The following is a 15,309-nucleotide window of genomic DNA, read 5'->3' on the forward strand; positions in this document are numbered from 1 at the left end:
GATAGAAGAACGTTTCATTATTTATGTCAAATGCTTCATGACCACGGTAGAGTACAATTGGATGGTGTAGTGACAATGGAAGAACAAGTTTGCATGTTTTTGCATATACTTGCACATCATGTAAAGAATCGTACAATTGGGAGTAGGTTTTGTTGATTGGGGGAGACCATAGTAGGTATTTCAATTCCATTCTACATGGAGTGTTAAGGCTACAAGGTGCACTTTTGAAAGTGCCAGAACTCATTCCTAATGCCTACCCAGATCCTAAATGGAGTTGGTTGGAGGTATTCTTCATATTTTATAAAAATTACTTATAAAATTAATGTAATTAAATATATTGAGCTTACTAATGTTAATGATTTTTTTTAGAATTGCTTGGGGGCATTGGATGGGACTTACATTAACGTTCATGTCCCTGAGCAAGATAAACCAAGATACCGATCAAGGAAGGGAGAGATTGCGACCAATATGTTGGGAGTTTGTAATGTGGACATGAATTTTATATTTGTGTACCCAGGTTGGGAAGGGTCAGCCTCTGATTCTAGAGTACTCCGAGATGCGATAAGTAGACCATCGGGATTAAAAGTTCCCACGGGTAACAATAGATTATTTGTTTATATTAGTAATTTTTTTGAAGAGAATTTATATTAGTAATTTGAATCCTCATTTTTCTTATATACAATAATATACATTTTTTGGTGTATTAGGGTGCTACTACCTTGTGGATGGTGGGTACACAAATGGTCTAGGATACCTTGCACCGTATAGGGGAGTGCGTTACCATCTCTCAGAGTGGAGAAATAGAAGACTCCCGATTAATCATGATGAAACATGCTCAAGCTAGAAATGTCATTGAGAGTTGTTTTGGACTACTTAAGATGCGTTGGAGCATCTTAAGAGGTCCATCATTTTTCCTAATTAGAACACAACTTAGGATTATGACAGCCTGCTGCCTATTACATAATCTTATTAGAAGGCATATGTTAGTTGATCCAATAGAAAATGAAATCCTAAACTTGGACGAATCTGAAAGTAGTGATGATGATGAAGATATGATTGAGACTGTTCAACCTACACAAGAATGGACTGCATGGAGAAACACTTTGACTATGAATATGTACAACGAGTGGAGTGCACAAGCATGATTTGATTAATTTTCTTACATATTCATGTTGTATTTTGGTTATGGTTTGTTATTTGAACAAATAGTTATTTCTTATGTATTCAGTTATGATGCTTTATTCGAACAAAGTGTGAACTGGTTATGTATTTATTTAAAAAGTGTGATGATTTGCTTATGGTTTTTATCACTTACTATTAATTGTATGCACTATTGATTATATGCTATCTTATTGTGTATGTAATTATAGGAATGGAAAGTGATCAAAGTAGTCAACCAAAAGGAAGTAGAAGGGTTTGGAAACAATATGAAGAAGATGCATTGTTGTCCATACTTGAGGAAGCAGTTGTTAAGAATTTGCGATGTGATAACGGTTGTTTCAAGCCCGAAACAGCTATTAATTTGAAATGTCCTAATGCAAATATAAAGGTAGTTCCACATATTGAGTCCAAAATGAGGAGGTGGAAAAAAGATTATGCAATAGTTTATGACATGGTTAATAAAACTGGTTTTGCATGGAATGATGCACGAAAGTGTATTGAGGTTGATAGCACTGAAGTATGGCAATCCTATGTGAAGGTAATTCTCTAACATAAAATTAGAATTTAACTTTACATATTTGATTACTTAACATGTTCCTTTGCATAGAATTTAATACTATGATTGTGTCCACCAAACTGATTGGGTACACAACAGTCTTGCTGATTAAATTTAATAGTATGATTGGGTACACAACAGTCTTGCTGATTAAATGGATGGATGCTTGATTATATCAAGACAAGTTGAAGTGAACAAAATAAGATTATGTATTTTATGGATAATGTGATTTGTTTTCGCATTGTAGGTTAAGAAAGAAGCAGAGGGCTAGCTAGGAAAATCATTTCCATTGTATGACAGATTGAATGTTATTTTTGGGAAAGACCGAGCAACTGGAGTAGGAGCTGCAATTCCTACTGAGATGATGAATGAGCCTGAGCACATTAATGAAGATGAAGGTGAAGATGAGGTGGAAACTATATCTCCCTCTATTGCTCGACGGTCTGGCAGTTCAAGTACCCGGAAAAGGAAGAGAGCTGCTAATGATAATGATCTTGCTATGGCATTTAAAGAAATGATTTCTGAATCAGTTGATAAGTTGGGTGGAGTTTTACAAGCTACTTTTGGGAACGGGCCACTGATGTGAAAATTAACTTGACACACAAATTAAACCCTATTGATGACAATTGTAGTAATGATGCAAGTAGGGATCGTTCTAGACCGGGGATTAACTAGGGATGCCAATCAACAAATATAAGATTCAAAAAACACTAAACTAGACTCTATAAACTCAAAACTAACTTAAAACACTCAAAACAGCAAATAACAATAAAAGACTCAATTCTAGACCTAACAAGTGATTTGGACGAAAATAGAACTTCAAAGACTCAAAAGACTTAAAGGAAACAAGTTTTGACTCTAAAAACAAGACTTAAAAGCAAGGGGTTTGGTTTTGACGAAATTGAACTTTTAAAACATAAACTTTGTAAACAAACTTAAAAACTCACGAAATTGATGAAATAGAATGGTGAAAGGCTAGTTATAGGGTTCCTTCTCCACACATGAAACATATGCATACGACTCGATTTCCAGTTACTCTTTCAACAAACCCTGAATGATAATGCCCCAAATTAACTAGATTGCACCAATTAATTCTCAGATTTCCCTAGATTAATTGAATTGAATGGAATACGCATTACAACCAAATTATTCTTATCAAGGACCCTAACTATGGAATACGCATGATAGAGACACATATCAAAGACCATTAAGTTCAATGGAAATCATAAGCATTGACGAGGCATTCATAACTATGGAATACGCATGTTACTCTTGTCGAGGATTTACTTAACACAATCGTGACTAGCGACTTTTACTACTTATGAATATAAGTTAATAACGATTAGGTGAAATTCCATTATACTCTAGCATCAAATTCATGCATGCAAACAAAGTGTCGACCCTCAATCAACATACATAAACATGTTATCAATCAAATAGATAAGTAAACCACATTCACGATTTATGAAATATCATAACTGGAGGAAATCAAGTTATATAAAACATATGATCATGGCTTTGAATTCCCCTCTAACTACAAAGAAATTAGTTCCTCATGTTCGCAAATAAACAAAGATAATTAAATTTAAACATTGACATAAAGATAGAAAACACCTAGAAACGCTCCAACAATCCAAGCTCCTTGAATGGCATGCACGGTTCCAAGAGTCTCCTTCCTTCTCCTTTGCAAACTCACGGCACAAGAGGGATGTTTGGGTGAATGGTGTAGTGAAAATATGGTAGAGGGTGGTAATCAATTGGTGCGGCAAAGGGTTGTATTTATAGGCTGAAAATCACAGCCCCTAGGTAGCAAAGGAAAAGGATTTAAAGGCCTAATTTGCATGGGAAAATAACACACAATCCTTGAAGGAAAACAAATCAGAAATCCAAAGGGAATGGGAGGATAAGGTGAGGCATTAAACTAGGAAAGGATAAGGGCTTCTAGAAACCAAAATCCCAAGGGAATTGGGTGAAAACTCACGGCAAGAATTGGAGGGAAAGTGGCTGAATTGCAATGCAAAGCAAAGGTTTTCTAGAAAGGTTCTAGGCGCCACCTTTGTAGGAAAGGATTAGATCTTCAGGAAATCTAATTTTAAGCATCCTAATATAGTTAGGAATCCTCCCAAGTAGCTGAAATATAGGTGGATTAGGATTAGGATAAGATAGGATAGGATAGGGTTTGGATAATGTTTTGGATAAGGTTTCTTCACTTGAGCTGATTCTTTGGCTTTAACTTCCCTTCTTCAAGTAGGAAACCTTGTTTGAGTAGAAAACTTCAATCTTCTAGAAATCCAACTTCACTTAGGAATCATTCTTCAACTAGGAATCCTTCTTCAACTAGGAATCCATTGTTGACTAGGATTTCATCTTCAATTAAGCACTTTCCTACTTCAATTAGGAAACTTTGCATCTTCAATTCTTCAACTTTGAAACACATTCCTAGCTTCTTCAATCCTTCAAATTTGTCCATTCTCTGTGCTCCACATGCATGAGCTTCATTCTAGCTCAATTTTGCTCCAAAATGCTCCAAATTGCATCTTTTTGCTTACTTTGTCCTTAAAACCTGAAAACACATGAAAATAGCTTAAAAGACTAACTTAACTAAGAAAACACAACATAAATGCATAAGAACTAGCTAACTAAGCCGCATAAATATGCTCCTATCAAATTCCCCCACACTTAGCTTTTACTAGTCCTCGAGCAAAACAAAGAAACAAAACATAACCTAAACCTTCCAACGTTCGCCTCAGGGATTTCCAATGGTACATGACACGCAAAAGATCACCACTCACATAGATCTTAGCCATCCCTACTCTTAAGCACATACTTAAGCATAATCATCACTTACTAGTTCACATTTAATCGATTAAAACAATGTTCTGAATGAAATAACATGCCTTAGAGAATCCCTCAATTCCTTACTAGATATGCACTCAATTTTCACACAGATTTTCTAACTACACATCCTACACTAGTTATATGTGAGAAGATTGATATGAATATGAAAACTAATGCTCACATATGTTATGATAAGAAAAGCATTTTCTGGAATTATGAATGTATGTATATGATCTCATGAATGGAATGCTACTACTTAGATGCGAGAACCAAGGATATCATATGCTCATACCAATTCCAATCTCCACATATTGAAACACATAACAATCAAAATAGAAGCAAAGGGTTGTAACGGGGCTAAGGTATTGGCTAACAAAGAAAGGTAAGGATAAACAAACATTCTTAAAGAATAATAAGCAAAGTAATGAAATTGACACTTAGAATTCACTTTTGCATGCAAAAATCAATTTTTAAACACAAGGGGAAGACTCATGCAACACTTAGGGTCAAATTCAACTTTCTGGACCCTTTCTTCAACAACCAACACATGTGAGGTAATTCTCACTTCTTTTCAACTCTTTTTCCATTCTTTTCACACTTTTTTCTTCATTTTTTCTTTTTCTACGAATTTTGCTCCTTTTTTTTTTTTTTTTTTACCCGTGCCCTTCTACTTCTTTTGGCACACAAAATTTCCCTTCCCCCACACTTATTTTTCTGCACAATGTTGATCAAAAGGAATTCCCTCTAAGTCATGCTTTATTATCCTTTAAGAACAAGGGTATGGATAGTTCTAATCTAGGCTAGGTAAGGATAATGTGGCTAACAAAGAAAATGGCTAACTAAGGCTCAAAAGGGTAAACCTACAAAACAAATGCATGGTATGAAGGCTTTTTGGCTCTGGTGGTAACTACTAAACAACTTCATCTTGTTATATGTTATGCTAATCAATTTTAAGCTTTGAATGAAACGGGCATGAGTTCTAGTATTTAAACTAAAGTGATAAAACGCATTCTAAGTAGCAACCAAGCAAAGAATATGCAACGACTTAGAAAACAAGAAATCACATATTAATAACTCTCCAAATACAATTTAGGCTCAAATCTCTCAAGGTTGTAGCGTTTGTTTGAGTTCCTTCCTTCAAGCATGTTACAAAAACTGATTTTTTCTTTGTGATTACATGTGAATTCGTAAACAACAACGATGACCAAGCATAAACAAAAGAGCATATCAAACTTCCATCCATGTTTGTAACTTTCTTTAACCGTCATGCAATTAAAAACCAAATCCTCATCATTGTGTTGGAAGGTACTCTAAGACACAAACAAACACACAAAAACGACTCTTTTTTTGGGTTTTCAAAACAAATTTTCAAATTTTTATGGGATTTTCGGATTTTTATGTTAAAACACACTAAAACGCTTCAAAACACACTAAAAACACTTAAAAACAGTGAAAAACAACTTTTGAAATGTTAGGTGGTAAAATCCTACGAATTTTTCAATAAAAACAAAACACTTGTTTACCCCCCCACACTTAAACCAAACATTGTCCTCAATGTTTCAAGCATAGACCCACACAAATGCAAGCAAATAACACAACTAGCAAACATGACAAATATGGCAAAGTAAAAGCAATAAAGAGTAGGGTTTAGGAACGCAAATCTGGTTGTGATGCTGGAGCTTCCTAGGTCTTCTTTATTCGCATGGGTTGCCTCCCACGAAGCGCTTGCTTTAACGTTTTCCAGCCGGACGATGCCTCCAATCAAGCTTGAATAGGGCCCACGGCATGGAGGGAGACTTCCTCCACGGCATTCTCCTCAAAAGTTGTGAAATATGGCTTCAAACGATGTCCATTGACTTTGAATTCTTGTTGCGTTTTCAAACTTTGAATTTGAACTGCACCATGCGGAAAAATATTAGTAACAATAAAAGGACCAATCCACTTAGAAAGCAACTTACCTGGAAACAACCGAAGGTGAGAATTGAAAAGTAACACTTTCTGCCCGATAAAGAATGTCTTGCTACGAATCATCTTCTCATGGAATGCCTTCATTTTCTCCTTGTAAATGCGAGCATTCTCGTAAGCTTCATTCCTAACTTCCTCAAGCTCATTCAATTGAAGCTTTCTATGAAGTCCTGCGGCATCAATGTCCATATTGAATGTTTTGATGGCCCAATGTGCTTTGTGCTCCAATTCAACCGGAAGATGGCATGGTTTCCCATAGATTAGCCGAAATGGGGACATTCCAATTGGTGTTTTGTAGGCTGTACGATACGCCCACAATGCATCATTCAAGCGCAAGCTCCAATCTTTCCGGTTTGGTCCTACGGTCTTCTCCAAAATCTGCTTGATTTCTCTATTTGAAACCTCTGCTTGCCCACTTGTTTGAGGATGATAAGGTGTTGCCACCTTATGCGTGACATTATATTTCTTGAGTAGCGCCTCAATTGTTCGATTGCAGAAATGGGAGCCCCCATCACTTATAAGTATCCGCGGCATTCCAAACCTTGCAAATATGTTAGTCTTAACAAAATCTGCAACCACTTTAGAATCATTAGTACGGGTGGCTCTTGCTTCCACCCATTTCAAAACATAATCAACCGCAAGTAGAATATAAACAAAACCATGAGATGAAGGAAAAGGACCCATGAAATCAATGCCCCAAACATAAAAAATTTCAACATTAAAGATGGGGCTTTGCGGCATTTGGTATTTTGGTCCTATATTTCCAGTTCGTTGACAACGATCACATGCTATGCAAAACGTTCTAGCATCCTTAAAGATAGTAGGCCAATAAAAACCACATTCAAGTACTTTCCGTGCAGTCCTTTGAGTGCCAAAGTGACCTCCATATGCATAAGTGTGACAAAAGTTTAGAATAGACTGAATTTCAGAATCATGCACACACCTACGAATGATTTGATCAGAGCAATATTTCCATAAATACGGATCATCCCACACATAATTTCGTGCATCATACTTGAGTTTATCACGTTGGTTTTTATTTAACTCACTTGGAATGACTTTAGACGCCAAATAATTAACTAAATCTGCATACCATGGCACACTAACCTCAATGGACATCAATTGCTCATCCGGGAATGTCTCTGGGATAGGCACGACATCTTCTTCATGCACCAAACGGCTCAAGTGATCAGCCACCACGTTCTCACTTCCTTTCTTGTCTCGGATTTCGATATCGAACTCTTGGAGAAGAAGCATCCATCAAATAAGCCTTGGTTTAGCCTCCTTCTTCGTGAGCAAGTACTTCAATGCTGCATGATCAGTGTAAATTATTACTTTAGTACCAAGTAAATAAGAACAAAACTTATCTAAAGCAAAAACAACAGCAAGAAGTTCTTTTTCCGTTGTGGAATAATTCAATTGAGCGTCGTTCAAGGTCCTAGAGGCATAATATATGACGTGTGGCTGTTTGTCCTTCCTTTGTCCCAAAACAGCGCCTAGAGCATAATCGGACGCATCGCACATAAGCTCGAAGGGAATGCTCCAATCTAGTGGCCGAATGGTGGGGGCCGAAGTTAGCATCTCCTTGAGGTGGTTGAACGCCTTGTCACACTCCTCGTTGAATTCGAAGGACACATCCTTTTGGAGAAGTCGGCATAGGGGTGTGGAAATCTTTGAAAAATCCTTGATGAATCGCCAATAAAATCCTGCATATCCTAGAAAAGAACGAACCTCTCTAACCGAAGTTGGAGAGGGTAAGTAGCGTACAAGATCTATTTTCGATTTATCAACCTCAATTCCCCTTTCAGAAACGATATGCCCTAAAACTATGCCTTGTTTTACCATAAAGTGACACTTTTCCCAATTTAAAACAAGGTTAGTTTCAACGCATCGTTTTCAGATTAATGTGAGATTTTCCAAGTAACCATCAAACGAATCGCCAAATACACTAAAATCATCCATGAATACCTCAATAATCTTCTCAATAAAATTTGAAAAGATACTTACCATGCATCTTTGGAACGTGGCCGGTGCATTGCATAAACCGAATGGCATGCGACGGTAAGCAAAAGTACCAAATGGACACGTGAAGGTGGTCTTTTCTTGGTTGTCTGGAGCTATGACAATTTGATTGTATCCCGAATAACTGTCAAGAAAACAATAAAAAGAATGACCGACTAACCTTTCCAGCATTTGATCGATGAATGGTAATCGAAAGTGGTCCTTCTTTGTGGTGTTGTTGAGTTTCCTATAGTCAATGCACACTCTCCAACCTGTTTGGATACGGGTTGGCACAAGCTTATCCTCGGCATTCTTCACCACAGTGACTCCGGACTTCTTTGGGACAACTTGAACCGGTGAGACCCAACGGCTATCCGAAATTGGATAAATCACTCCACAATCGAGAAGCTTTATAATCTCTTTTTTCACAACTTCCATCATTGGAGGGTTGAGTCGGCGTTGAGCCTCTCGAGTTGGTTTAGCCCCCTCCTCTAGAAATATGCGATGCATGCATGTTGTAGGGCTAATCCCCTTAATATCGGCCAATGTCCATCCAATGGCTATTTTGTGCTCTTTCAACACCCGAATCAAGTTTTCCTCCTCTAATGTCGTGAGTGATGAGGAGACAATGATGGGCAACGTCTCTTCATCTCCCAAAAATACATACTTTAAATGATCCGGCAATGGTTTAAGCTCAAGAACGGGGGCCTGAATCACAGAAGGTAACAACGTATTAGTGGAAACGGGAATTGGAATTGGGTTAGAAGGCTTACCACGATGTTGTGGCAATGATTCAAAGGCAGCCATAAGCTCGGCATGTTCTTCCTTGGGTACGGCCAGATTGAGCTTCATTCCAATTCCTTGTGCAATTGTTGTTTCAAGGGGATCGTCTTCCAACATATCAAGATAATCCTGCGCCAATTCATCCAATACATCAATAGAAAAACAAGAATGATCATCTTTAGGAAATTTCATAGCTTCAGAAATGTTAAAATTAATAATCTCCCCATCAAATTCCATTGTTAACGTCCCTTTGAACACATCGATCTTGGTGCGTGCTGTTTTCATGAAGGGCCTCCCAAGTAAAATCGGCAATGGGGTGACATTTGGTGAGTCCTCCATCTCTAAAACGTAGAAATCTGCTGGGAATATCAAGTTATCCACCTGCACCAAAACATCTTCCAAAACTCCTTTCGGATATGCATTAGAACGATCGGCTAATTGAATTATAACACCATCGTTTTTAAGCTCTCCTAAGTTCATAGATGCATATATTGAGTATGGCATGACATTAATTGAAGCTCCTAGATCTAACATAGCATGTTCAAACTTAGTATTGCCTATAACACATGGAATTGTAAAACTACCCAGATCTTTGCATTTAGGGGGTAATTTTCTTTGCAAAACAGCGGAAACATTCTCACTTACCTGGACAACCTCTTAGTTTGAAATTCTCCTTCTTGTTGTACATAGTTCCTTAAAAAACTTGGCGTACCTTGGTACTTGCTTAATTGCGTCAAGAAGAGGTATATTGACTTGCACTTTCTGAAACGTCTCCAAAATGTCTTTCTCGTTCTCTTCCTTTTTGGATTACCTCAACCTGCTAGGAAAAGGCACGTTTAGTGGAATAGAACTAGAAGAATTCGGATTTGAACTTACCTTGGTCGAATTGGATGGTTTGGAAATGCAAGATGGCTGCGGAAAAGGTTGTTCCATCCTTGCGGTGGGTGTGGCCTGTGTTTCCTCCTCAAACAACAACTTTTCATCCTCTTTATGACTTGATTTGGATGCTTGGGGTTCAGTTTCAACTTGTTTACCACTCCTCAATGTGATTGCTTTGGCGGTTTCGAATCCCCCATTTGGATTTGCAACGGTTGAACTAAGGAGTTTTCCTTGGTCTCGAAACTGTCCTACAAACTCCGCAATTTGCCCCACTTGCTTCTCGAACTCGTCCACCTTCTTGTCCCTAGTTTGCATGCCCTGCGCCATAGAAGTTAGTAAATTAAAAATCTGATCATTATCAATAGAAGAACCTGATTTTTGGGCGGGTTATGCTTGGGTTTGATTTGGTGCAAACGGCTTTTGATAGAAACCCGGGGGTTGTTGCCTAAACGTGCTTTGTTGTTGGCCTTGTTGGGGTTCTCTCCATTTGAAATTTGGGTGATCACGCCAACCGGGATTGTAAGTATTAGAAAAGGGGGCATTCCTCGGTTGGTATTGGTTGCCAAATCCCACGGCATTGAGGGTCTCCCACCCTCCATTCTCTATCAATTGTGGGCACTTGTTCGTAGGGTGTCCTTGCATGGAGCATACGCCACAAGCTACCACGTTTTACACTTTTGGACCTTCCACCACCTGAGAAAGCAAAGTAGTAAGGTTAGCCATTTGATTTTGAAGTTCGGTTATGGCACTTACCTCATTCACTTGGTGTTGCCGTGGGTTGTTCCTTTGTCCAACACCTTCGTATTGTTGAGCGTTTAATGCTCGATTGGCAATCAATGTCTTTGCTGCCGTGGGGGTCTTGTCCACCAAGGCTCCTCCCGCCGAGGCATCTAGCATTTGACGTTCGATTGGTAGAAGCCCCTCGTAAAAGTATTGTAGAAGAAGCTCCTCCTTCATTTGATGCTGTGGACAAGAAGCAACAAGAGATTTAAAACGTTCATAATAAGTAGGAAAAGATTCACCTTCATCTTGTTGAATTCCACTTATCCTTTTTCGTAGGAGGATGACTCGAGAAGTTGGGAAAAACTTCTCCAAGAAGGCCCGTTTCATGCTCTCCCAAGATGTGACTGTTCCGGGAGCCAATTCATATAACCAATCTTTCGCCTTTTCCAAGAGAGAAAAGGGAAAGGCCTTCATCTTTAATATGCTCCCATCGACGTTGATTGGAGTCATGCTTGAGCAAACCACCTCGAACTCTTTCAAGTGCTTGTTAGGATCCTCCATGGACAACCCATGGTACTTCGGAATGTGGTGTAGCAAACTTGACTTCAACTCGAATTCCTCGGTCTTTCCTTGGGTAGCTGCAGGATATTGAATACATAGAGGTGCGGCATTGTCCAATCCCGAAGCTGAAAGCTCCTTGATTGTACGATTGTCTTGTTCCATGGCTTCCTCCATTTCACCCACTCTAGCCGTGGGTTCCTCTTCCTCAAGCTCAACTTCGGCTTCTGAGTTTGAACTTGATTCACTAGGTTCTAGATTCTTCCTTTTTCGTCTCAACTCTTGCTCAAAATTGTCGTCAAAGTCCAAGATGTGTTCACGAATCGGATGAGAACTCCGAGTCATAAACTAGTACCTCAAACAAAAATAGGTCAGAATCTGGAAAAGTTAAACAAACTAAAATAAAACAATCCAAGGGATTAGCAACTTTGCTAATCCCCGGCAACGGCTCCAAAATTTGATGTGAAAATTAACTTGACACACAAATTAAACCCTATTGATGACAATTGTAGTAATGATGCAAGTAGGGATCGTTCTAGACCGGGGATTAACTAGGGATGCCAATCAACAAATATAAGATTCAAAAAACACTAAACTAGACTCTATAAACTCAAAACTAACTTAAAACACTCAAAACACCAAATAACAATAAAAAAGACTCAATTCTAGACCTAACAAGTGATTTGGATGAAAATAGAACTTCAAAGACTCAAAAGACTTAAAGGAAACAAGTTTTGACTCTAAAAACAAGACTTAAAAGCAAGGGGTTTGGTTTTGACGAAATTGAACTTTTAAAACATAAACTTTGTAAACAAACTTAAAAACTCACGAAATTGATGAAATAGAATGGTGAAAGGCTAGTTAGAGGGTTCCTTCTCCACACATGAAACATATGCATACGACTCGATTTCCAGTTACTCTTTCAACAAACCATGAATGACAATGCCCCAAATTAACTAGATTGCACCAATTAATTCTCAGATTTCCCTAGATTCATTGAATTGAATGGAATACGCATTACAACCAAATTATTCTTATCAAGGACCCTAACTATGGAATACGCATGATAGAGACACATATCAAAGACCATTAAGTTCAATGGAAATCATAAGCATTGACGAGGCATTCATAACTATGGAATACACATGTTACTCTTGCCAAGGATTTACTTAACACAATCGTGACTAGCGACTTTTACTACTTATGAATATAAGTTAATAACGATTAGGTGAAATTCCCTTATACTCTAGCATCAAATTCATGCATGCACACTAAGTGTCGACCCTCAATCAACATACATAAACATGTTATCAATCAAATAGATAAGTAAACCACATTCACGATTTATGAAATCATAACTGGAGGAAATCAAGTTATATAAAACATATGATCATGGCTTTGAATTCCCCTCTAACTACAAAGAAATTAGTTCCTCAGGTTCGCAAATAAACAAAGATAATTAAATTTAAACAATGACATAAAGATAGAAGACACCTAGAAACGCTCCAACAATCCAAGCTCCTTGAATGGCATGCACGGTTCCAAGAGTCTCCTTCCTTCTCCTTTGCAAACTCACGGCATAAGAGGGATGTTTGGGTGAATGGTGTAGTGAAAATATGGTAGAGGGTGGTAATCAATTGGTGCGGCAAAGGGTTGTATTTATAGGCTGTAAATCACAGCCCCTAGGTAGCAAAGGAAAAGGATTTAAAGGCCTAATTTGCATGGGAAAATAACACACAATCCTTGAAGGAAAACAAATCAGAAATCCAAAGGGAATGGGAGGATAAGGTGCGGCATTAAACTAGGAAAGGATAAGGGCTTCTAGAAACCAAAATCCCAAGGGAATTGGGTGAAAACTCACGGCAAGAATTGGAGGGAAAGTGGCTGAATTGCAATGCAAGGCAAAGGTTTTCTAGAAAGGTTCTAGGCGCCACCTTTGTAGGAAAGGATTAGATTTCTAGAAATCTGATTTTAAGCATCCTAATATAGTTAGGAATCCTCCCAAGTAGCTGAAATATAGGTAGATTAGGATTAGGATAAGATAGGATAGGATAGGGTTTGGATAATGTTTTGGATAAGGTTTCTTCACTTGAGCTGATTCTTTGGCTTTAACTTCCCTTCTTCAAGTAGGAAACCTTGTTTGAGTAGGAAACTTCAATCTTCTAGAAATCCAACTTCACTTAGGAATCATTCTTCAACCAGGAATCCTTCTTCAACTAGGAATCCATTATTGACTAGGATTTCATCTTCAATTAAGCACTTTCCTACTTCAATTAGGAAACTTTGCATCTTCAATTCTTCAACTTTGAAACACATTCCTAGCTTCTTCAATCCTTCAAATTTGTCCATTCTCTGTGCTCCACATGCATGAGCTCCATTCTAGCTCAATTTTGCTCCAAAATGCTCCAAATTGCATCTTTTTGCTTACTTTGTCCTTAAAACCTGAAAACACATGAAAATAGCTTAAAAGACTAACTTAACTAAGAAAACACAACATAAATGCATAAGAACTAGCTAACTAAGGCACATAAATATGCTCCTATCAGCCACAACTGAAGATTGCTTCAGAATTGCCAAAGATGAATTTGTCTACTGATGATCAAATCAAGGCACTAAATATCCTTTTCGAAAAGCCACAAAATGAGGGGACATTCTTGACTTTGGATGGTCCAATGAAAAAAGACTTTTTACTCATGTTACTTGGACAAAGTAACCGCAATTGACATTTCAAACCAACAACAAGATATTTTGTTAAAAGCAACATGCATATCTTTTGTTAAAAGCTGCAACATGCGTATATTTTGTTAAAAGCAGCATGCAAATATTATGGCTATCTAGACAAACAGTTTCTTACTGAAACTAACTTGCATTTGTATATTTTTTGAACTTGGATATGTGGTTGGATCATATAACGTAACGATTGTAGTTGTTTTTTGTGAACCTTTGTTTATGTTATTGGAAAATATTTTGAATTTGATGTATGGAATTTACTATATTTCTTTTTTATTTGAAAATTTTTGTGGTTTTCAATAGGTATAAATATGAGAAAAGTTCAACAAACTAACAAAGATTTGTCAAATTTTTTTTTTCTCTTGTCCTATCCGGTTCAGTACCAAACACAGTATAAATAATACGATCATTAATCAAATACTGCACCAAACGCTCGACTAATTTAGTCAGTACTATCTGGTGGCTATTTATCCTATCCAATAGAAATAGTCAGTACAGTCCGAGCTGCCAAACGAGGGGGGTTTAGTTGGTATGTGATAGGAGCATATTTATGCGACTGAGTTAGCTTGTTCTCATGCATTTATGCTGTTATTTCTTAGTTAATTATGTATTTTAAGCTATTTTCATGTGTTTGTAGGTCTATAGGCCTTATAAAGCAATAAGATGCATTTTGGTGCATTTTGGAGCAGTTTTAGGCTTGGAATGGATAGCACATGCATGGAGCAAGGTGGATGGACGAAATTGAAGACTAAAGAGGCTAGGAATGTGTTAAAGAGAAAGAAGAATTAATGTAAAAAGGACAAAGAGCTTAGCCACAAAGGGGTGTCACTCCACCATTCACCTTTCCATCATTGCCGTGCACCACCATTGGACTCCCTTTGGATTCTTATGCCATGCATCATCATCCATGTTCCCTTCATTGACTCATTTGTTGCATCATTGCACTTCCTTTCCTTTGTCTACCATGTGCACAATATCCTTTCACCTCCTTGCACTCATTGATTCACCACTTACTCACCTTTCCACCCATGCCATGCATAATCACCCTTGTCCCCTTCATTATTTCAGATTTCATGCATCATTACATTGAATCATTGCACTAAATTGCTACACCA

At 37.7% G+C, this 15,309-nt stretch overlaps 1 pseudogene; it reads left to right on the plus strand.

Moving 5' to 3' along the window:
* Positions 1-268: 268 nt before the first annotated feature.
* On the plus strand, positions 269-14,187 carry LOC126595408 (uncharacterized; annotated as a pseudogene).
* The last annotated feature ends 1,122 nt before the right edge of the window (positions 14,188-15,309 follow it).

The sequence above is a fragment of the Malus sylvestris genome, chromosome 13 (genome assembly GCF_916048215.2).
Source record: "Malus sylvestris chromosome 13, drMalSylv7.2, whole genome shotgun sequence".
NCBI lineage: Eukaryota > Viridiplantae > Streptophyta > Magnoliopsida > Rosales > Rosaceae > Malus > Malus sylvestris.